Genomic DNA, 24,450 nt, shown 5'->3' on the forward strand with positions numbered 1-24,450 from the left:
CGTTGATTTTTGGTCCACGGAGCTCTTTCGTGTTGCTATAGTGACCTCAGGATCCCTCTAGCCTTGAAACATTGTTCTTGGGGTTTCTCTGAAGTGCCATCAAGGAAATCAAGGCTCTTTTCATGTGTGATGTGCAACACGGAATTGCTCTGCACGCAGTGTAGGGTAATCGGGCCTCATCTCATGGCGAGGGGGAAGTATCATGATTTTTCTCGAGTTGCGGCGGTAACCTGGGGTATATTCTCGAATTACGACGGGGATAGCCCTTCCACACACGTGTTTGTTCAGCGACGGCAGGATTCCTGCCTAGTTGCGAGGGACAACTCGGGATTCTCCTCGAGGCTTGGCAGGGCAATTGGGACGCCTCTCCAGCTGAGGCGGGAGACCAAGGGTCCCTTTCCATGTGCCACAGGAATCCTGGGAATCCTATCAAGTTTCACGAGGAGTCAGGCATCGTCTCCTTTAGAGGCACTGATCTCCGCGTACCTCTGGAGTTTTCAAAGGATGTGAGTCCTCCGGTCGGGATGAGGTGGGGAACTAGGTCTTTCTCTGTGGTCTCCACAGGGGATTCAGACATCGTTTCATCTTGTGAGATGCAAGATGAGCCTGCATTCAAGTCACTGCAGGGATATGCGGCATTATTTCACGTCAGGGCATCGCAGTGTCCATTCCACTTGAGGCCACAAAATCAGGGTCCGTCTCACATACCTAGAGCTGAAAGAAGCCTCCGCTTGAGGTGCTTGTGGTAAGGTGTTATTCATCTGGAGTCGAAGCCAGGGACTAACCTCTCATCTTGAGTTGATTTTTGGTCCACGGAGCTCTTTCTTGTTGCTACAGTGACCACAGGATCCCTCTAGCCTTGAAACAGTGTTCTTGGGGTTTCTCTGTAGTGCCATCAAGGAAATCAAGGCTCCTTTCATGTGTGATGTGCAACACGGAATTGCTCTGCACGCATTGCAGCGGAATCGGCCCTGATATCGCGGCGAGGGGGAAGTCTCATGGTTTTTCTCTAGTTGCGGCGGGAACCTGGGGTATATTCTCGAGTTACGACTGGGATGGCCCTTCCACACACGTGTTTGTTCAGCGACGTCAGGACTCCTGCCTAGTTGCGAGGGAAACTCGGGATTCTCCTCGAGGCTTGGCAGGGCAATTGGGACGCCTCTCCAGCTGAGGCGGGAGACCAACGGTCCCTTTCCACTTGCCACAGGAATCCTGAGACTCCTATCAAGATTCACGAGGAGTCAGGCATCGTCTCCTTTGGAGGCACTGATCTCCGTGTACCTCTGGAATTTTCAAACGATGTGAGACCTCCGGTCGCGATGAGGTGGGGAACTAGGTCTTTCTCTGTGGTCTCCACAGGGGATTCAGACATCCTTTCATCTTGGGAGATGCAAGAAGAGCCTGCATTCAAGTCACTGCAGGGATATCCGGCCTTATTTCACGTCAGGGCATCGCAGTGTCCATTGCACTTGAGGCCGCAAACTCAGGGTCCCTCTCACATACCTAGAGCTGAGAGAAGCCTCCTCTTGAGGTGCTTGTGGTAAGGTGGTATTCCTCTGGAGTCGAAGCCAGGGACTAACCTCTCATCTCGAGTTGATTTTTGGTCCACGGAGCTCTTTCGTGTTTCTACAGTGACCTCAGGATCCCTCTAGCCTTGAAACAGTGTTCTTGGGGTTTCTCTGGAGTGCCATCAAGGAAATCAAGGCTCCTTTCATGTGTGAAGTGCCACACGGAATTCATCTGCACACAGTGCAGGGAAATCGGTACTCATCTTGCGGCGAGGGGGTAGTCTCATGGTTTTTCTCGAGTTGCGGCGGGAACCTGGGGTATATTTCCGAGTTACGACGGGGATGACCCTTCCACACACGTGTGTGTTTAGCGACGTCAGGACTCCTGCCTAGTTGCGAGGGACAACTCAGGATTCTCCTCGAGGCTTGGCAGGGCAATTGGGACGCCTCTCCAGCTGAGGCGGGAGACCAAGGGACCCTTTCCAAGTGCCACAGGAATCCTGGGATTCCTATCAAGTTTCACGAGGAGTCAGGCATCGTCTCCTTTGGAGGCACTGATCTCCGCGTACCTCTGGAGTTTTCAAAGGATGTGAGGCTATAGGTCGCGATGAGGTGGGGAACTAAGTCTTTCTCTGTGCTTTCCACAGGGGATTCAGACATCCTTTCGTCTTGGGAGATGCTAGATGAGCCTGCATTGAAGTCACTGCAGGGATATCCGGCCTTATTTCGAGTCAGGGCATCGCGGTGTCCATTCCACTTGAGGCCGCAAACTCAGGGTCCCTCTCACATACCTAGAGCTGAGAGAAGCCTCCTCTTGAGGTGCTTGTGGTAAGGTGGTATTCCTCTGGAGTCGAATCCAGGGACTAACCTCCCTTCTCGAGTTGATTTTTGGTCCACAGAGTTCTTTCGTGTTGCTACAGTGACCTCAAGATCCCTCGAGCCTTGAAACAGTGTTCTTGGGGTTTCTCTGGAGTGCCATCAAGGAAATCAAGGCACCTTTCATGTGTGATGTGCAAGACGGAATTGTTCTGCACGCAGTACAGGGGAATCGGGCCTCATCTCGCATCGAGGGGGAAGTCTCATGGTTTTTCTCGAGTTGCGGCGGGAACCTGGGGTATATCCTCGAGTTACCACGGGGATGGTCCTTCCACCCACGTGTTTGTTCAGCCACGTCAGGACTCCTGCCTAGTTGCGAGGGACAACTTGGGATTCTCCTCGAGGCATGGCAGGGCAGTTGGAACGCCTCTCCAGCTGAGGCGGGAGACCAAGGGTCCCTTTCCACGTGCCACAAGAATCCTGGGACTCCTATCAAGTTTCACGAGGAGTCAGGCATCGTCTCCTTTGGAGGCACTGATCTTCGCGTACCTCTGGAGTTTTCAAAGGATGTGAGTCCTCCGGTCGCGATGAGGTGGGGAACTAGGTCTTTCTCTGTGGTCTCCACAGGGGATTCAAACATCCTTTCATCTTCGGAGATGCAAGACGAGCCTGCATTCAAGTCACTGCAGTGATATGCGGCCTTAATTCGAGTCAGGGCATCGCGGTGTCCATTCCACTTGAGGCCGAAAACTCAGGGTCCCTCTCACATACCTAGAGCTGCGAGAAGCCTCCTCTTGAGGTGCTTGTGGTAAGGTGGTTTTCCTCTGGAGTCGAAGCCAGGGACTAACCTCTCATCTCGAGTTGATTTTTGGTCCACGGAGCTCTTTCGTGTTGCTACAGTGACCTCAGGATCCCTCTAGCCTTGAAACAGTGTTCTTGGGGTTTCTCTGGAGTGCCATCAAGGAAATCAAGGCTCCTTTCATGTGTGATGTGCAACACGGAATTGCTCTGCATGCAGTGCAGGGGAATCGGGCCTCATCTCGCGGCGAGGGGGAAGTCTCATGGTTTTTCTCGAGTTGCGGCGGGAACCTGGGGTATATTCTCGAGTTACGACGGGGATGGCCCTTCCAGCCACGTGTTTGTTCAGCGACGTCAGGACTCCTGCCTAGTTGCGAGGGACAACTCAGGATTCTCCTCGAGGCTTGGCAGGGCAATTGGGACGCCTCTCCAGCTGAGGCGGGAGACCAAGTGTCCCTTTCCACATGCCACAGGAATCCTGGGACTCCTATCAAGTTTCTCGAGGAGTCAGGATGCGTCTCCTTTGAAGGCACTGATCTTCGCGTACCTCTGGAGTTTTCAAAGGATGTGAGGCCTCCGGTCACGATGAGGTGGGGAACTAGGTCTTTCTCTGTGGCTCCACAGGGGATTCAGACATCCTTTCGTCTTGGGAGATGCAAGACGAGCCTGCATTCAAGTCACTGCAGGGATAACCGGCCTTATTTCGAGTCAGGGCATCGCGGTGCCCATTCCACTTGAGGCCGCAAACTCAGGGTCCCTCTCACATACCTAGAGCTGAGAGAAGCCTCCTCTTGAGGTGCTTCTGTTAAGGTGGTATTCCTCTGGAGTCGAAGCCAGGGACTACCCTCTCATCTCGAGTTGATTTTTGGTCCACGGAGCTCTTTCGTGTTGCTACAGTGACCTCAGGATCCCTCTAGCCTTGAAACAGTGTTCTTGGGGTTTCTCTGGAGTGCCATCAAGGAAATCAAGGCTTCTTTCATGTTTGATGTGCAACACGGAATTGCTCTGCATGCAGTGCAGGGGAATCGGGCCTCATCTGGCGGCGAGGGGGAAGTCTCATGGTTTTTCTCGAGTTGCGGCGGGAACCTGGGGTATATTCTCGAGTCACGACGGGGATGGCCCTTCCACCCACGTGTTTGTTCAGCGACGTCAGGACTCCTTCCTAGTTGCGAGGGACAACTCGGGATTCTCCTCGAGGCTTGGCAGGGCAATTGGAACGCCTCTCCAGCTGAGGCGGGAGACCAACGGTCCCTTTCCACGTGCCACAGGAATCCTGGGACTCCTATCAAGTTTCACAAGGAGTCAGGAATCGTCTCCTTTGGAAGCACTGATCTCCGCGTACCTCTGGAGTTTTCAAAGGATGTGAGGCCTCCGGTCGCGATGAGGTGGGGAACTAGGTCTTTCTCTGTGGTCTCCACAGGGGATTCAGACATCCTTTCGTCTTGGGAGATGCAAGACGAGCCTGCATTCAAGTCACGGCAGAGATATCCGGCCTTATTTCGAGTCAGGGCATCGCGGTGTCCATTTGACTTGAGGCCGCAAACTCAGCGTCCCTCTCACATACCTAGAGCTGAGAGAAGCCTCCTCTTGAGGTGCTTGTGATAAGGTGGTATTCCTCTGGAGTTGAAACCAGGGACTAACCTCTCATCTCCAGTTGATTTGTGGTCCACGGAGGTCTTTCTTGTAGCTACACTGACCTCAGGATCCCTCTAGCCTTGAAACAGTGTTCTTGGGGTTTCTCTGCAGTGCCATCAAGGAAATCAAGGCTCTTTTCATGTGTGATGTGCAACACGGAATTGCTCTGCACGCAGTACAGGGGAATCGGGCCTCATCTCGCTGCGAGGGGGAAGTCTCATTGTTTTTCTCGAGTTGCGGCGGGAACCTGGGGTATATTCTCGAGTTACGACGGGGATGGCCCTTCCACACACGTGTTTGTTCAGCGACGTCAGAACTCCTGCCTAGTTGTAAGGGACAACTCGGGATTCTCCTCGAGGCTTGGCAGTGCAATTGGGACGCCTCTCCAGCTGAGGCGGGAGACCAAGTGTCCCTTTCCACGTGCCCCAGGAATCCTGGGACTCCTATCAAGTTTCACGAGGAGTCAGGCATCGTCCCTTTTGGAGGCACTGATCTCCGCGTAGCTCTGGAGTTTTCAAAGGATTTGAGGCCTCCGGTCGCGAAGAGGTGGGGAACTAGGTCTTTCTCTGTGGTCTCCACAGGGGATTTAGACATCCTTTCATCTTGGGAGATGCAAGACGAGCTGGCATTCAAGTCACTGCAGAGATATCCGGCCTTATTTCGAGTCAGGGCATCGCGGTGTCCATTCCACTTGAGGCCGCAAACCCAGGGTCCCTCTCACATACCTAGAGTTGAGAGAAGCCTCCTCTTGAGGTGCTTGTGGTAAGGTGGTTTTCCTCTGGAGTCGAAGCCAGGGACTAACCTCTTATCTCGAGTTGATTTTTGGTCCACGGAGCTCTTTCGTGTTCCTACAGTGACCTCAGGATCCCTCTAGCCTTGAAACAGTGTTCTTGGGGTTTCTCTGGAGTGCCATCAAGGAAATCAAGGCTCCTTTCATGTGTGATGTGCAACACGGAATTGCTCTGCACGCAGTGCAGGGGAATCGGGCCTCATCTCGCGGCAAGGGGGAAGTCTCATGGTTTTTCTCTAGTTGCGGCAGGAAACTGGGGTATATTCTCGAGTTACGACGGGGAAAGCCCTTCACCCACGTGTTTGTTCAGCGAAGTCAGGACTCCTGCCTGGTTGCGAGGGACAACTCGGGATTCTCCTCGAGGCTTGGCCGTGCAATTGGAACGCTTCTCCAGCTGAGGCGGGAGACCAAGGGTCCCTTTCCCCGTGCCACAGGAATCCTGGGACTCCTATCAAGTTTCACGAGATGTCAGGCATCGTCTCCTTTGGAGGCACTGATCTCCGCGTACCTCTGGAGTTTTCAAAGGATGTCAGGCTATAGGTCGCGATGAGGTGGGGAACTAAGTCTTTCTCTGTGCTTTCCACAGGGGATTCAGACATCCTTTCGTCTTGGGAGATGCAAGATGAGCCTGCATTGAAGTCACTGCAGGGATATCCGGCCTTATTTCGAGTCAGGGCATCGCGGTGTCCATTCCACTTGAGGCCGCAAACTCAGGGTCCTTCTCACATACCTAGAGCTGAGAGAAGCCTCCTCTTGAGGTGCTTGTGGTAAGGTGGTATTCCTCTGGAGTCGAATCCAGGGACTAACCTCCCTTCTCGAGTTGATTTTTGGTCCACAGAGTTCTTTCGTGTTGCTACAGTGACCTCAAGATCCCTCGAGCCTTGAAACAGTGTTCTTGGGGTTTCTCTGGAGTGCCATCAAGGAAATCAAGGCACCTTTCATGTGTGATGTGCAAGACGGAATTGTTCTGCACGCAGTACAGGGGAATCGGGCCTCATCTCGCATCGAGGGGGAAGTCTCATGGTTTTTCTCGAGTTGCGGCGGGAACCTGGGGTATATCCTCGAGTTACCACGGGGATGGCCCTTCCACCCACGTGTTTGTTCAGCCACGTCAGGACTCCTGCCTAGTTGCGAGGGACAACTTGGGATTCTCCTCGAGGCATGGCAGGGCAGTTGGAACGCCTCTCAAGCTGAGGCGGGAGACCAAGGGTCCCTTTCCACGTGCCACAAGAATCCTGGGACTCCTATCAAGTTTCACGAGGAGTCAGGCATCATCTCCTTTGGAGGCACTGATCTTCGCGTACCTCTGGAGTTTTCAAAGGATGTGAGTCCTCCGGTCGCGATGAGGTGGGGAACTAGGTCTTTCTCTGTGGTCTCCACAGGGGATTCAAACATCCTTTCATCTTCATAGATGCAAGACGAGCCTGCATTCAAGTCACTGCAGGGATATCCGGCGTTATTTCGCGTCAGGGCATCGCAGTGTCCATTCCACTTGAGGCCGCAAACTCAGGGTCCCTCTCACATACCTAGAGCTGAGAGAAGCCTCCTCTTGAGGTGCTTGTGGTAAGGTGGTATTCCTCTGGAGTCGAAGCCAGGGACTAACCTCTCATCTCGAGTTGATTTTTGGTCCACGGAGCTCTTTGGTGTTGCTACAGTGACCTCAGGATCCCTCTAGCCTTGAAACAGTGTTCTTGGGGTTTCTCTGGAGTGCCATCAAGGAAATCAAGGCTCCTTTCATGTGTGATGTGCATTACGGAATTGCTTTGAATGCAGTGCAGGGGAATCGGGCCTCATCTCGCGGCGAGGGGGAAGTCTCAAGGTTTTTCTCGAGTTGCGGAGGGAACCTGGGGTATATTCTCGAGTTACGACGGGGATGGCCCTTCCACACACGTGTTTGTTCAGCGACGGTAGGACTCCTACCTAGTTGCGAGGGACAACTCGGGATTCTCCTCGAGGCTTGGCAGGGCAATTGCGACGCCTCTCCAGCTGAGGCGGGAGACGAAGGGGCCCTTTCCACGTGCCACAGGAATCCTGGGACTCCTATCAAGTTTCACGAGGAGTCAGGCATCGTCTCCCTTGGAGGCACTGGTCTCCGCGTACGTCTGGAGTTTTCAAAGGATGTGAGGCCTCCGGTCGCGATGAGGTGGGGAACTAGGTCTTTCTCTGTGGTCTCCACAGGGGATTCAGACATCCTTTCGTCTAGGGAGATGCAAGACGAGCCTGCATTCAAGTCACTGCTGGGATATCCGGCCTTATTTCGAGTCAGGCCATCGCGGTGTCCATTCCACTTGAGGCCGCAAACTCAGGGTCCCTCTCACATACCTAGAGCTGAGAGAAGCCTCCTCTTGAGGTGCTTGTGGTAAGGTGGTATTCCTCTGGAGTCGAAGCCAGGGACTAACCTCTCATCTCGAGTTGATTTTTGGTCCACGGAGCTCTTTCGTGTAGCTACAGTGACCTCAGAATCCCTCTAGCCTTGAAACAGTGTTCTTGGGGTTTCTCTGGAGTGCCATCAAGGAAATCAAGGCTCCTTTCATGTGTGATGTGCATTACGGAATTGCTTTGAATGCAGTGCAGGGGAATCGGGCCTCATCTCGCGGCGAGGGGGAAGTCTCAAGGTTTTTCTCGAGTTGCGGCGGGAACCTGGGGTATATTCTCGAGTTACGACGGGGATGGCCCTTCCACCCACGTGTTTGTTCAGCGACGGTAGGACTCCTGCCTAGTTGCGAGGGACAACTCGGGATTCTCCTCGAGGCTTGGCAGGGCAATTGCGACGCCTCTCCAGCTGAGGCGGGAGACCAAGTGTCCCTTTCCACGTGCCACAGGAATCCTGGGACTCCTATCAAGTTTCACGAGGAGTCAGGCATCGTCTCCCTTGGAGGCACTGATCTCCGCGTACGTCTGGAGTTTTCAAAGGATGTGAGGCCTCCGGTCGCGATGAGGTGGGGAACTAGGTCTTGCGGCGAGGGGGAAGTCTCATGGTTTTTCTCGAGTTGCGGCGGGAACCTGGGGTATATTCTCGAGTTACCTCGGGGATGGCCCTTCCACACACGTGTTTGTTCAGCGACGGTAGGACTCCTACCTAGTTGCGAGGGACAACTCGGGATTCTCCTCGAGGCTTGGCAGGGCAATTGCGACGCCTCTCCAGCTGAGGCGGGAGACGAAGGGGCCCTTTCCACGTGCCACAGGAATTCTGGGACTCCTATCAAGTTTCACGAGGAGTCAGGCATCGTCTCCTTTGGAGGCACTGATCTCAGTGTACCTCTGGAGTTTTCAAAGTATGTGAGGCCTCCGGTCGCGATGAGGTGGGGAACTAGGTCTTTCTCTGTGGTCTCCACAGGGGATTCAGACATCCTTTCGTCTTGGGAGATGCAAGCTGAGCCTGCATTCAAGTCACTGCAGGGATATCCGGCCTTATTTCGAGTCAGGGCATCGCGGTGTCCATTCCACTTGAGGCCGCAAACTCAGGGTCCCTCTCACATACCTAGAGCTGAGAGAAGCCTCCTCTTGAGGTGCTTGTGGTAAGGTGGTTTCCTCTGGAGTCGAAGCCAGGGCCTAACCTCTCATCTCGAGTTGATTTTTGGTCCACGGAGCTCTTTCGTGTAGCTACAGTGACGTCAGGATCCCTCTAGCCTTGAAACAGTGTTCTTGGGGTTTCTCTGGAGTGCCATCAAGGAAATCAAGGCTTTTCTCATGTTTGATGTGCAACAGGGAATTGCTCTGCACGCAGTGCAGGGGAATCGCGCCTCATCTCACGGCGAGGGGGAAGTCTCATGGTTTTTTTCGAGTTGCGGCGAGAACCTGGGGTATATTCTCGAGTTACCACGGGGATGGCCCTTCCACACACGTGTTTATTCAGCGACATCAGGACTCCTTCCTAGTTGTGAGGGACAACTCGAGATTATCCTCGAGGCTTGGCAGGGCAGTTGGGACGCCTCTCCAGCTGAGGCGGGAGACCAAGGGTCCCTTTCCACGTGCCACAGGAATCCTGGGACTCCTATCAAGTTTCACGAGGAGTCAGGCATCGTCTCCTTTGGAGGCACTGATCTCCGCGTACCTCTGGAGTTTTCAAAGGATGTGAGGCCTCCGGTCACGATGAGGTGGGGAACTAGGTCTTTCTCTGTGGTCTCCACAGGGGATTCAGACATCCTTTCGTCTTGGGAGATGCAAGACGAGCCTGCATTCAAGTCACTGCAGGGATATCCGGCCTTATTTCGAGTCAGGGCATCGCGGTGTCCATTCCACTTGTGGCCGCAAACTCAGGGTCCCTCTCACATACCTAGAGCTGAGAGAAGCCTCCTCTTGAGGTGCTTGTGGTAAGGTGGTATTCCTCTGGAGTCGAAGCCAGGGACTAACCTCTCATCTCGAGTTAATTTGTGGTCCACGGAGTTCTTTCGTGTTGCTACAGTGACCTCAGGATCCCTCTAGCCTTGAAACAGTGTTCTTAGGGTTTCTCTGGAGTTCCATCAAGGAAATCAAGGCTCCTTTCATGTGTGATGTGCAACACGGAATTGCTCTGCACGCAGTGCAGGGGAATCGGGCCTCATCTCGCTGCGAGGGGGAAGTCTCAAGGTTTTTCTCGAGTTGCGGCGGGAACCTGGGGTATATTCTCGAGTTACGACGGGGATGGCCCTTCCACCCACGTGTTTGTTCAGCGACGGCAGGACTCCTGCCTAGTTGCGAGGGAAAACTCGGGATTCTCCTCGAGGCTTGGCAGGGCAATTGGGACGCCTCTCCAGCTGAGGGGGGAGACCAAGGGTCCCTTTCCACGTGCCACAGGAATTCTGGGACTCCTATCAAGTTTCACGAGGAGTCAGGCATCGTCTCCTTTGGAGGCACTGATCTCCGTGTACCTCTGGAGCTTTCAAAGGATGTGAGGCCTCCGGTCGCGATGAGGTGGGGAACTAGGTCTTTCTCTGTGGTCTCCACAGGGGATTCCGACATCCTTTCGTCTTGGGAGATGCAAGACGAGCCTGCATTCAAGTCACTGCAGGGATATCCGGCCTTATTTCGAGTCAGGGCATCGCGGTGTCCATTCCACTTGAGGCCGCAAACTCAGGGTCCCTCTCACATACCTAGAGCTGAGAGAAGCCTCCTCTTGAGGTGCTTGTGGTAAGGTGGTTTCCTCTGGAGTCGAAGCCAGGGACTAACCTCTCATCTCGAGTTGATTTTTGGTCCACGGAGCTCTTTCGTGTAGCTACAGTGACCTCAGGATCCCTCTAGCCTTGAAACAGTGTTCTTGGGTTTTCTCTGGAGTGCCATCAAGGAAATCAAGGCTCCTTTCATGTGTGATGTGCAGCACGGAATTGCTCTGCACGCAGTGTAGGGGAATCTGGCCTCATCTCGCGGCGAGGGGGACGTCTCATGGATTTTCTCGAGTTGCGGCCGGAACCTGGGGTATATTCTCGAGTTACGACGGGGATGGCCCTTCCACACACGTGTTTGTTCAGCGACGTCAGGACTCCTGCCTAGTTGCGAGGGACATCTCGGGATTCTCCTCGAGGCTTTGGAGGGCAATTGGGACGCCTCTCCAGCTGAGGCGGGAGACCAAGGGTCCCTTTCCACGTACCACAGGAATGCTGCAACTCCTATCAAGTTTCACGAGGAGTCAGGCATCGTCTCCTTTGGAGGCACTGATCTCCGTGTACCTCTGGAGCTTTCAAAGGATGTGAGGCCTCCGGTCGCGATGAGGTGGGGAACTAGGTCTTTCTCTGTGGTCTCCACAGGGGATTCAGACATCCTTTCATCTTGGGAGATGCAAGACGAGCCTGCATTCAAGTCACTGCAGGGATATCCGGCCTTATTTCGCGTCAGGGCATCGCGGGGTCCATTCCACTTGAGGCCGCAAACTCAGGGTCCCTCTCACATAGCTAGAGCTGAGAGAAGCCTCCTCTTGAGGTGCTTGTGGTAAGGTGGTTTCCTCTGGAGTCGAAGCCAAGGACTAACCTCTCATCTCGAGTTGATTTTTGGTCCACGGAGCTCTTTCCTGTTGCTACAGTGACATCAGGATCCCTCTAGCCTTGAAACATTGTTCTTGGGGTTTCTCTGAAGTGCCATCAAGGAAATCAAGGCTCTTTTCTTGTGTAATGTGCAACACGGAATTGCTCTGCACGCAGTGCAGGGGAATCGGGCCTCCTCTCATGGCGAGGGGAAAGTCTCATGATTTTTCTCGAGTTGCGGCGGGAACCTGGGGTATATTCTCGAATTACGATGGGGATGGCCCTTCCACACACGTGTTTGTTCAGCGACGGCAGGATTCCTGCCTAGTTGCGAGGGACAACTCGGGATTCTCCTCGAGGCTTGGCAGGGCAATTGGGACGCCTCTCCAGCTGAGGCGGGAGACCAAGGGTCCCTTGCCACGTGCCACAGGAATCCTGGGAATCCTATCAAGTTTCACGAGGAGTCAGGCATCGTCTCCGTTGGAGGCACTGATCTCCGCGTACCTCTGGAGTTTTCAAAGGATGTGAGGCCTCCGGTCGGGATGAGGTGGGGAACTAGGTCTTTCTCTGTGGTCTCCACAGGGGATTCAGACATCCTTTCATCTTTGGAGATGCAAGACGAGCCTGCATTCAAGTCACTGCAGGGATATCCGGCCTTATTTCGCGTCAGGGCATAACAGTGTCCATTCCACTTGAGGCCGCAAACTCAGGGTCCCTCTCACATACCTAGAGCTGAGAGAAGCCTCCTCTTGAGGTGCTTGTGGTAAGGTGGTATTCCTCTGGAGTCGAAGCCAGGGACTAACCTCTCATCTCGAGTTGATTTTTGGTCCACGGAGCTCTTTCGTGTAGCTACAGTGACCTCAGGATCCCTCTAGCCTTGAAACAGTGTTCTTGGGTTTTCTGTGGAGTGCCATCAAGGAAATCAAGGCTCCTTTCATGTGTGATGTGCAGCACGGAATTGCTCTGCACGCAGTGCAGGGGAATCTGGCCTCATCTCGCGGCGAGGGGGACGTCTCATGGATTTTCTCGAGTTGCGGCCGGAACCTGGGGTATATTCTCGAGTTACGACGGGGATGGCCCTTCCACACACGTGTTTGTTCAGCGACGTCAGGACTCCTGCCTAGTTGCGAGGGACAACTCGGGATTCTCCTCGAGGCTTGGGAGGGCAATTGGGACGCCTCTCCAGCTGAGGCGGGAGACCAAGGGTCCCTTTCCACGTACCACAGGAATGCTGCAACTCCTATCAAGTTTCACGAGGAGTCAGGCATCGTCTCCTTTGGAGGCACTGATCTCCGTGTACCTCTGGAGCTTTCAAAGGATGTGAGGCCTCCGGTCGCGATGAGGTGGGGAACTAGGTCTTTCTCTGTGGTCTCCACAGGGGATTCCGACATCCTTTCGTCTTGGGAAATGCAAGACGAGCCTGCATTCAAGTCACTGCAGGGATATCCGGCCTTATTTCGAGTTAGGGCATCGCGGTGTCCATTCCACTTGAGGCCGCAAACTCAGGGTCCCTCTCACATACCTAGAGCTGAGAGAAGCCTCCTCTTGAGGTGCTTGTGGTAAGGTGGTTTCCTCTGGAGTCGAAGCCAGGGACTAACCTCTCATCTCGAGTTGATTTTTGGTCCACGGAGCTCTTTCGTGTAGCTACAGTGACCTCAGGATCCCTCTAGCCTTGAAACAGTGTTCTTGGGTTTTCTCTGGAGTGCCATCAAGGAAATCAAGGCTCCTTTCATGTGTGATGTGCAGCACGGAATTGCTCTGCACGCAGTGCAGGGGAATCTGGCCTCATCTCGCGGCGAGGGGGACGTCTCATGGATTTTCTCGAGTTGCGGCTGGAACCTGGGGTATATTCTCGAGTTACGACGGGGATGGCCCTTCCACACACGTGTTTGTTCAGCGACGTCAGGACTCCTGCCTAGTTGCGAGGGACATCTCGGGATTCTCCTCGAGGCTTTGGAGGGCAATTGGGACGCCTCTCCAGCTGAGGCGGGAGACCAAGGGTCCCTTTCCACGTACCACAGGAATGCTGCAACTCCTATCAAGTTTCACGAGGAGTCAGGCATCGTCTCCTTTGGAGGCACTGATCTCCGTGTACCTCTGGAGCTTTCAAAGGATGTGAGGCCTCCGGTCGCGATGAGGTGGGGAACTAGGTCTTTCTCTGTGGTCTCCACAGGGGATTCAGACATCCTTTCATCTTGGGAGATGCAAGACGAGCCTGCATTCAAGTCACTGCAGGGATATCCGGCCTTATTTCGCGTCAGGGCATCGCGGGGTCCATTCCACTTGAGGCCGCAAACTCAGGGTCCCTCTCACATAGCTAGAGCTGAGAGAAGCCTCCTCTTGAGGTGCTTGTGGTAAGGTGGTTTCCTCTGGAGTCGAAGCCAAGGACTAACCTCTCATCTCGAGTTGATTTTTGGTCCACGGAGCTCTTTCCTGTTGCTACAGTGACATCAGGATCCCTCTAGCCTTGAAACATTGTTCTTGGGGTTTCTCTGGAGTGCCATCAAGGAAATCAAGGCTCTTTTCTTGTGTAATGTGCAACACGGAATTGCTCTGCACGCAGTGCAGGGGAATCGGGCCTCCTCTCATGGCGAGGGGGAAGTCTCATGATTTTTCTCGAGTTGCGGCGGGAACCTGGGGTATATTCTCGAATTACGATGGGGATGGCCCTTCCACACACGTGTTTGTTCAGCGACGGCAGGATTCCTGCCTAGTTGCGAGGGACAACTCGGGATTCTCCTCGAGGCTTGGCAGGGCAATTGGGACGCCTCTCCAGCTGAGGCGGGAGACCAAGGGTCCCTTGCCACGTGCCACAGGAATCCTGGGAATCCTATCAAGTTTCACGAGGAGTCAGGCATCGTCTCCGTTGGAGGCACTGACCTCCGCGTTCCTCTGGAGTTTTCAAAGGATGTGAGGCCTCCGGTCGCGATGAGGTGGGGAACTAGGTCTTTCTCTGTGGTCTCCAAAGGGGATTCAGACATCCTTTCATCTTGGGAGATGCAAGACGAGCCTGCATTCAAGTCACTGCAGGGATATGCGGCATTATTTCACGTCAGGGCATCGCAGTGTCCATTCCACATGAGGCCGCAAACTCGGTCCCTGTCACATAGCTAGAGCTGAGAGAAGCCTCCTCTTGAGGTGCTTGTGCTAAGGTGGTTTCCTCTGGAGTCGAAGCCAGGGACTAACCTGTCATCTCGAGTTGATTTTTGGTCCACGGAACTCTTTCGTGTAGCTGCAGTGACCTCAGGATCCCTCTAGCCTTGAAACAGTGTTCTTGGGATTTCTCTGGAGTGCCATCAAGGAAATCAAGGCTCCCTTCATGTGTGATGTGCAACACGGAATTGCTCTGCACGCACTGCAGGGGAATCTGGCCTCATCTCGCGGCGAGGGGGACGTCTCATGGTTTTTCTCGAGTTGCGGCAGGAACCTGGGGCATATTCTCGAGTTACGACGGGGATGGGCCTTCCACCCACGTGTTTGTTCAGCAACGTCAGTACTCCTGCCTAGTTGCGAGGGACAACTCGGGATTCTCCTCGAGGCTTGGCAGGGCAACTGGGACGCCTCTCCAGCTGAGGCGGGAGACCAAGTGTCCCTTTCCACATGTCACAGGAATCCTGGGAATCCTATCAAGTTTCACGAGGAGTCAGGCATCGTCTCCTTTAGAGGCACTGATCTCCGCGTACCTCTGGAGTTTTCAAAGGATGTGAGGCCTCCGGTCGGGATGAGGTGGGGAACTAGGTCTTTCTCTGTGGTCTCCACAGGGGATTCAGACATCCTTTCATCTTTGGAGATGCAAGACGAGCCTGCATTCAAGTCACTGCAGGGATATCCGGCCTTATTTCGCGTCAGGGCATCACAGTGTCCATTCCACTTGAGGCCGCAAACTCAGGGTCCCTCTCACATACCTAGAGCTGAGAGAAGCCTCCTCTTGAGGTGCTTGTGGTAAGGTGGTATTCCTCTGGAGTCGAAGCCAGGGACTAACCTCTCATCTCGAGTTGATTTTTGGTCCACGGAGCTCTTTCGTGTTTCTACAGTGACCTCAGGATCCCTCTAGCCTTGAAACAGTGTTCTTGGGGTTTCTCTGGAGTGCCATCAAGGAAATCAAGGCTCCTTTCATGTGTGATGTGCCACACGGAATTCCTCTGCACACAGTGCAGGGAAATCGGGACTCATCTTGCGGCGAGGGGGTAGTCTCATGGTTTTTCTCGAGTTGCGGCGGGAACCTGGGGTATATTTCCGAGTTACGACGGGGATGACCCTTCCACACACGTGTGTGTTTAGCGACGTCAGGACTCCTGCCTAGTTGCCAGGGACAACTCAGGATTCTCCTCGAAGCTTGGCAGGGCAATTAGGACGCCTCTCCAGCTGAGGCGGGAGATCAAGGGACCCTTTCCAAGTGCCACAGGAATCCTGGGATTCCTATCAAGTTTCACGAGGAGTCAGGCATCGTCTCCTTTCGAGGCACTGATCTCCGCGTACCTCTGGAGTTTTCAAAGGATGTGAGGCTATAGGTCGCGATGAGGTGGGGAACTAAGTCTTTCTCTGTGCTTTCCACAGGGGATTCAGACATCCTTTCGTCTTGGGAGATGCAAGATAAGCCTGCATTGAAGTCACTGCAGGGATATCCGGCCTTATTTCAAGTCAGGGCATCGCGGTGTCCATTCCACTTGAGGCCGCAAACTCAGGGTCCCTCTCACATACCTAGAGCTGAGAGAAGCCTCCTCTTGAGGTGCTTGTGGTAAGGTGGTATTCCTCTGGCTTCGACTCCAGGGACTAACCTCCCTTCTCGAGTTGATTTTTGGTCCACAGAGTTCTTTCGTGTTGCTACAGTGACCTCAAGATCCCTCGAGCCTCGAAACAGTGTTCTTGGGGTTTCTCTGGAGTGCCATCAAGGAAATCAAGGCACCTTTCATGTGTGATGTGCAAGACGGAATTGTTCTGCACGCAGTACAGGGGAATCGGGCCTCATCTCGCATCGAGGGGGAAGTCTCATGGTTTTTCTCGAGTTGCGGCGGGAACCTGGGATATATCCTCGAGTTACCACGGGGATGGCCCTTCCACCCACGTGTTTGTTCAGCCACGTCAGGACTCCTGCCTAGTTGCGAGGGACAACTTGGGATTCTCCTCGAGGCATGGCAGGGCAATTGGAACGCCCCTCCAGCTGAGACGGGAGACCAAGGGTCCCTTTCCACGTGCCACAAGAATCCTGGGACTCCTATCAAGTTTCACGAGGAGTCAGGCATCGTCTCCTTTGGCGGCACTGATCTCCGCGTACCTCTGGAGCTTTCAAAGGATGTGAGGCCTCCGGTCACGATGAGGTGGGGAACTAGGTCTTTCTCTGTGGTCTCCACAGGGGATTCAGACATCCTTTCGTCTTGGGAGATGCAAGACGAGCCTGTATTCAAGTCACTGCAGGGATATCCGGCCTTATTTCGAGTCAGGGCATCGCGGTGTCCATTCCACTTGAGGCCGCAAACTCAGGGTCCCTCTCCCATACCTAGAGCTGAGAGAAGCCTCCTCGTGAGGTGCTTGTGGTAATGTGGTATTCCTCTGGAGTCGAAGCCAGGGACTAAACTCTCATCTCGAGTTGATTTTTGGTCCACGGAGCTCTTTCGTGTTGCTATAGTGACCTCAGGATCCCTCTAGCCTTGAAACATTGTTCTTGGGGTTTCTCTGAAGTGCCATCAAGGAAATCAAGGCTCCTTTCATGTGTGATGTGCAATACGGAATTGCTTTGAATGCAGTGCAGGGGAATCGGGCCTCATCTTGCGGCGAGAGGGAAGTCTCATGGTTTTCCTCGAGTTGCGGCGGGAACCTGGGGTATATTCTCGAGTTACGACGGGGATGGACCTTCCACCCACGTGTTTGTTCAGCGACGTCAGGACTCCTACCTAGTTGCGAGGGACAACTCGGGATTCTCCTCGAGGCTTGGCAGGGCAATTGGGACGCCTCTACAGCTGAGGCGGGAGACGAAGGGTCCCTTTCCACGTGCCACAGGAATCATGGGACTCGAATCAAGTTTCAGGAGGAGTCAGGCATGGTCTCCTTTGGAGGCACTGATCTCCTCGTACCTCTGGAGTTTTCAAAGGATGTGAGGCCTCCGGTCGCCATGAAGTGGGGAACTAGGTCTTTCTCTGTGGTCTCCACAGGGGATTCAGACATCCTTTCATCTTTGGAGATGCAAGACGAGCCTGCATTCAAGTCACTGCAGGGATATCCGGCGTTATTTCGAGTCAGGGCATCGCAGTGTCCATTCCACTTGAGGCCGCAAGCTCAGGGTCCCTCTCACATAGCTAGAGGTGAGAGAAGCCTCCTCTTGAGGTGATTGTGGTAAGGTGGTATTCCTCTGGAGTCGAAGCCAGGGACTAACCTCTCATCTCGAGTTGATTTTTGGTCCACGGAGCTCTTTGGTGTTGCTACAGTGACGTCAGGATCCCTCTAGCCTTGAAACAGTGTTCTTGGGGTTTCTCTGGAGTGCCATCAAGGAAATCAAGGCTTTTCTCATGTTTGATGTGCAACAGGGAATTGCTCTGCACGCAGTGCAGGGGAATCGCGCCTCATCTCACGGCGAGGGGGAAGTCTCATGGTTTTTTTCGAGTTGCGGCGAGAACCTGGGGTATATTCTCGAGTTACGACGGGGATGGCCCTTCCACACACGTGTTTATTCAGCGACATCAGGACTCCTTCCTAGTTGTGAGGGACAACTCGAGATTATCCTCGAGGCTTGGGAGGGCAGTTGGGACGCCTCTCCAGCTGAGGCGGGAGACCAAGGGTCCCTTTCCACGTGCCACAGGAATCCTGGGACTCCTATCAAGTTTCACGAGGAGTCAGGCATCGTCTCCTTTGGAGGCACTGATCTCCGCGTACCTCTGGAGTTTTCAAAGGATGTGAGGCCTCCGGTCACGATGAGGTGGGGAACTAGGTCTTTCTCTGTGGTCTCCACAGGGGATTCAGACATCCTTTCGTCTTGGGAGATGCAAGACGAGCCTGCATTCAAGTCACTGCAGGGATATCCGGCCTTATTTCGAGTCAGGGCATCGCGGTGTCCATTCCACTTGTGGCCGCAAACTCAGGGTCCCTCTCACATACCTAGAGCTGAGAGAAGCCTCCTCTTGAGGTGCTTGTGGTAAGGTGGTATTCCTCTGGAGTCGAAGCCAGGGACTAATCTCTCATCTCGAGTTAATTTGTGGTCCACGGAGTTCTTTCGTGTTGCTACAGTGACCTCAGGATCCCTCTAGCCTTGAAACAGTGTTCTTAGGGTTTCTCTGGAGTTCCATCAAGGAAATCAAGGCTCCTTTCATGTGTGATGTGCAACACGGAATTGCTCTGCACGCAGTGCAGGGGAATCGGGCCTCATCTCGCGGCGAGGGGGAAGTCTCAAGGTTTTTCTCGAGTTGCGGCGGGAACCTGGGGTATATTCTCGAGTTACGACGGGGATGGCCCTTCCACCCACGTGTTTGTTCAGTGACGGTAGGACTCCTACCTAGTTGCGAGGGACAACTCGGGATTCTCCTCGAGGCTTGGCAGGGCAATTGGGACGCCTCTCCAGCTGAGGCGGAAGACCAAGGGTCCCTTTCCACGTGCCACAGGAATCCTGGGACTCCTATCAAGTTTCACGAGGAGTCAGGCATAGTCTCCCTTGGAGGCACTGATCTCCGCGTACGTCTGGAGTTTTCAAAGGATGTGAGGCCTCCGGTCGCGATGAGGTGGGGAACTAGGTCTTTCTCTGTGGTCTCCACAGGGGATTCAGACATCCTTTCGTCTAGGGAAATGCAAGACGAGCCTGCATTCAAGTCACTGCAGGGATATCCGGCGTTATTTCGGGTCAGGGCATCGCAGTGTCCATTCCACTTGAGGCCGCAAACTCAGGGTCCCTCTCACATACCTAGAGCTGAGAGAAGCCTCCTCTTGAGGTGCTTGTGTTAAGGTGGTATTCCTCTGGAGTCGAAGCCAGGGACTAACCTCTCATCTCGAGTTTATTTTTGGTCCACGGACCTCTTTCGTGTTGCTACAGTGACCTCAGGATCCCTCTAGCCTTGAAACAGTGTTCTTGGGGTTTCTCTGGATTGCCATCAAGGAAATCAAGGCTCCTTTCATGTGTGATGTGCATTACGGAATTGCTTTGAATGCAGTGCAGGGGAATCGGGCCTCATCTTGCGGCGAGGGGGAAGTCTCATGGTTTTTCTCGAGTTGCGGCGGGAACCTGGGGTATATTCTCGAGTTACGACGGGGATGGCCCTTCCACCCACGTGTTTGTTCAGTGACGGTAGGACTCCTACCTAGTTGCGAGGGACAACTCGGGATTCTCCTCGAGGCTTGGCAGGGCAATTGCGACGCCTCTCCAGCTGAGGCGGGAGACGAAGGGGCCCTTTCCACGTGCCACAGGAATTCTGGGACTCCTATCAAGTTTCACGAGGAGTCAGGCATCGTCTCCTTTGGAGGCACTGATCTCAGTGTACCTCTGGAGTTTTCAAAGTATGTGAGGCCTCCGGTCGCGATGAGGTGGGGAACTAGGTCTTTCTCTGTGGTCTCCACAGGGGATTCAGACATCCTTTCGTCTTGGGAGATGCAAGACGAGCCTGCATTCAAGTCACTGCAGGGATATCCGGCCTTATTTCGAGTCAGGGCATCGCGGTGTCCATTCCACTTGAGGCCGCAAACTCAGGGTCCCTCTCACATACCTAGAGCTGAGAGAAGCCTCCTCTTGAGGTGCTTGTGGTAAGGTGTTATTCCTCTGGAGTCGAAGCCAGGGACTAACCTCTCATCTCGAGTGGATTTTTGGTCCACGGAGCTCTTTCGTGTAGCTACAGTGACCTCAGGATCCCTCTAGCCTTGAAACAGTGTTCTTGCGGTTTCTCTGGAGTGCCATCAAGGAAATCAAGGCTCCTTTCATGTGTGATGTGCAGCACGGGATTGCTCTGCACGCAGTGCAGGGGAATCTGGCCTCATCTCGCGGCGAGGGGGACGTCTCATGGATTTTCTCGAGTTGCGGCCGGAACCTGGGGTATATTCTCGAGTTACGACGGGGATGGCCCTTCCACACACGTGTTTGTTCAGCGACGTCAGGACTCCTGCCTAGTTGCGAGGGACAACTCGGGATTCTCCTCGAGGCTTGGCAGGGCAATTGGGACGCCTCTCCAGCTGAGGCGGGAGACCAAGGGTCCCTTTCCACGTACCACAGGAATCCTGCGACTCCTATCAAGTTTCACGAGGAGTCAGGCATCGTCTCCTTTGGAGGCACTGATCTCCGCGTACCTCTAGCTTTCAAAGGATGTGAGGCCTCCGGTCGCGATGAGGTGGGGAACTAGGTCTTTCTCTGTGGTCTCCACAGGGGATTCAGACATCCTTTCATCTTGGGAGATGCAAGACGAGCCTGCATTCAAGTCACTGCAGGGATATCCGGCCTTATTTCGCGTCAGGGCATCGAGGGGTCCATTCCACTTGAGTCCGCAAACTCAGGGTCCCTCTCACATACCTAGAGCTGAGAGAAGCCTCCTCTTGAGGTGCTTGTGGTTAGGTGGTATACCTCTGGAGTCGAAGCCAGGGACTAACCTCTCATCTCGAGTTGATTTTTGGTCCACGGAGCTCTTTCGTCTTGCTACAGTGACCTCAGGATCCCTCTAGCCTTGAAACAGTGTTCTTGGGGTTTCTCTGGAGTGCCATCAAGGAAATCAAGGCTTTTCTCATGTTTGATGTGCAACAGGGAATTGCTCTGCACGCAGTGCAGGGGAATCGCGCCTCATCTCACGGCGAGGGGGAAGTCTCATGGTTTTTTTCGAGTTGTGGCGAGAACCTGGGGTATATTCTCGAGTTACGACGGGGATGGCCCTTCCACACACGTGTTTATTCAGCGACATCAGGACTCCTTCCTAGTTGTGAGGGACAACTCGAGATTATCCTCGAGGCTTGGCAGGGCAGTTGGGACGCCTCTCCAGCTGAGGCGGGAGACCAAGGGTCCCTTTCCACGTGCCACAGGAATCCTGGGACTCCTATCAAGTTTCACGAGGAGTCAGGCATCGTCTCCTTTGGAGGCACTGATCTCCGCGTACCTCTGGAGTTTTCAAAGGATGTGAGGCCTCCGGTCACGATGAGGTGGGGAACTAGGTCTTTCTCTGTGGTCTCCACAGGGGATTCAGACATCCTTTCGTCTTGGGAGATGCAAGACGAGCCTGCATTCAAGTCACTGCAGGGATATCCGGCCTTATTTCGAGTCAGGGCATCGCGGTGTCCATTCCACTTGTGGCCGCAAACTCAGGGTCCCTCTCACATACCTAGAGCTGAGAGAAGCCTCCTCTTGAGGTGCTTGTGGTAAGGTGGTATTCCTCTGGAGTCGAAGCCAGGGACTAACCTCTCATCTCGAGTTAATTTGTGGTCCACGGAGTTCTTTCGTGTTGCTACAGTGACCTCAGGATCCCTCTAGCCTTGAAACAGTGTTCTTAGGGTTTCTCTGGAGTTCCATCAAGGAAATCAAGGCTCCTTTCATGTGTGATGTGCAGCACGGAATTGCTCTGCACGCAGTGCAGGGGAATCTGGCCTCATCTCGCGGCGAGGGGGACGTCTCATGGATTTTCTCGAGTTGCGGCCGGAACCTGGGGTATATTCTCGAGTTACGACGGGGATGGCCCTTCCACACACGTGTTTGTTCAGCGACGTCAGGACTCCTGCCTAGTTGCGAGGGACATCTCGGGATTCTCCTCGAGGCTTTGGAGGGCAATTGGGACGCCTCTCCAGCTGAGGCGGGAGACCAAGGGTCCCTTTCCACGTACCACAGGAATGCTGCAACTCCTATCAAGTTTCACGAGGAGTCAGGCATCGTCTCCTTTGGAGGCACTGATCTCCGTGTACCTCTGGAGCTTTCAAAGGATGTGAGGCCTCCGGTCGCGATGAGGTGGGGAACTAGGTCTTTCTCTGTGGTCTCCACAGGGGATTCAGACATTCTTTCATCTTGGGAGATGCAAGACGAGCCTGCATTCAAGTCACTGCAGGGATATCCGGCCTTATTTCGCGTCAGGGCATCGCGGGGTCCATTCCACTTGAGGCCGCAAACTCAGGGTCCCTCTCACATAGCTAGAGCTGAGAGAAGCCTCCTCTTGAGGTGCTTGTGGTAAGGTGGTTTCCTCTGGAGTCGAAGCCAAGGACTAACCTCTCATCTCGAGTTGATTTTTGGTCCACGGAGCTCTTTCCTGTTGCTACAGTGACATCAGGATCCCTCTAGCCTTGAAACATTGTTCTTGGGGTTTCTCTGGAGTGCCATCAAGGAAATCAAGGCTCTATTCTTGTGTAATGTGCAACACGGAATTGCTCTGCACGCAGTGCAGGGGAATCGGGCCTCCTCTCATGGCGAGGGGGAAGTCTCATGATTTTTCTCGAGTTGCGGCGGGAACCTGGGGTATATTCTCGAATTACGATGGGGATGGCCCTTCCACACACGTGTTTGTTCAGCGACGGCAGGATTCCTGCCTAGTTGCGAGGGACATCTCGGGATTCTCCTCGAGGCTTGGCAGGGCAATTGGGACGCCTCTCCAGCTGAGGCGGGATACCAAGGGTCCCTTGCCACGTGCCACAGGAATCCTGGGAATCCTATCAAGTTTCACGAGGAGTCAGGCATCGTCTCCGTTGGAGGCACTGACCTCCGCGTTCCTCTGGAGTTTTCAAAGGATGTGAGGCCTCCGGTCGCGATGAGGTGGGGAACTAGGTCTTTCTCTGTGGTCTCCAAAGGGGATTCAGACATCCTTTCATCTTGGGAGATGCAAGACGAGCCTGCATTCAAGTCACTGCAGGGATATGCGGCATTATTTCACGTCAGGGCATCGCAGTGTCCATTCCACATGAGGCCGCAAACTCGGTCCCTGTCACATAGCTAGAGCTGAGAGAAGACTCCTCTTGAGGTGCTTGTGCTAAGGTGGTTTCCTCTGGAGTCGAAGCCAGGGACTAACCTGTCATCTCGAGTTGATTTTTGGTCCACGGAACTCTTTCGTGTAGCTGCAGTGACCTCAGAATCCCTCTAGCCTTGAAACAGTGTTCTTGGGGTTTCTCTGGAGTGCCATCAAGGAAATCAAGGCTCCTTTCATGTGTGATGTGCAACACGGAATTGCTCTGCACGCACTGCAGGGGAATCTGGCCTCATCTCGCGGCGAGGGGGACGTCTCATGGTTTTTCTCGAGTTGCGGCAGGAACCTGGGGCATATTCTCGAGTTACGACGGGGATGGGCCTTCCACCCACGTGTTTGTTCAGCAACGTCAGTACTCCTGCCTAGTTGCGAGGGACAACTCGGGATTCTCCTCGAGGCTTGGCCGGGCAACTGGGACGCCTCTCCAGCTGAGGCGGGAGACCAAGGGTCCCTTTCCACATGTCACAGGAATCCTGGGAATCCTATCAAGTTTCACGAGGAGTCAGGCATCGTCTCCTTTAGAGGCACTGATCTCCGCGTACCTCTGGAGTTTTCAAAGGATGTGAGGCCTCCGGTCGGGATGAGGTGGGGAACTAGGTCTTTCTCTGTGGTCTCCACAGGGGATTCAGACATCCTTTCATCTTTGGAGATGCAAGACGAGCCTGCATTCAAGTCACTGCAGGGATATCCGGCCTTATTTCGCGTCAGGGCATCACAGTGTCCATTCCACTTGAGGCCGCAAACTCAGGGTCCCTCTCACATACCTAGAGCTGAGAGAAGCCTCCTCTTGAGGTGCTTGTGGTAAGGTGGTATTCCTCTGGAGTCGAAGCCAGGGACTAACCTCTCATCTCGAGTTGATTTTTGGTCCACGGAGCTCTTTCGTGTAGCTACAGTGACCTCAGGATCCCTCTAGCCTTGAAACAGTGTTCTTGGGTTTTCTCTGGAGTGCCATCAAGGAAATCAAGGCTCCTTTCATGTGTGATGTGCAGCACGGAATTGCTCTGCACGCAGTGCAGGGGAATCTGGCCTCATCTCGCGGCGAGGGGGACGTCTCATGGATTTTCTCGAGTTGCGGC

This window comes from Cervus elaphus, chromosome 18 (assembly GCF_910594005.1).
Source record: "Cervus elaphus chromosome 18, mCerEla1.1, whole genome shotgun sequence".
Taxonomy (NCBI): domain Eukaryota; kingdom Metazoa; phylum Chordata; class Mammalia; order Artiodactyla; family Cervidae; genus Cervus; species Cervus elaphus.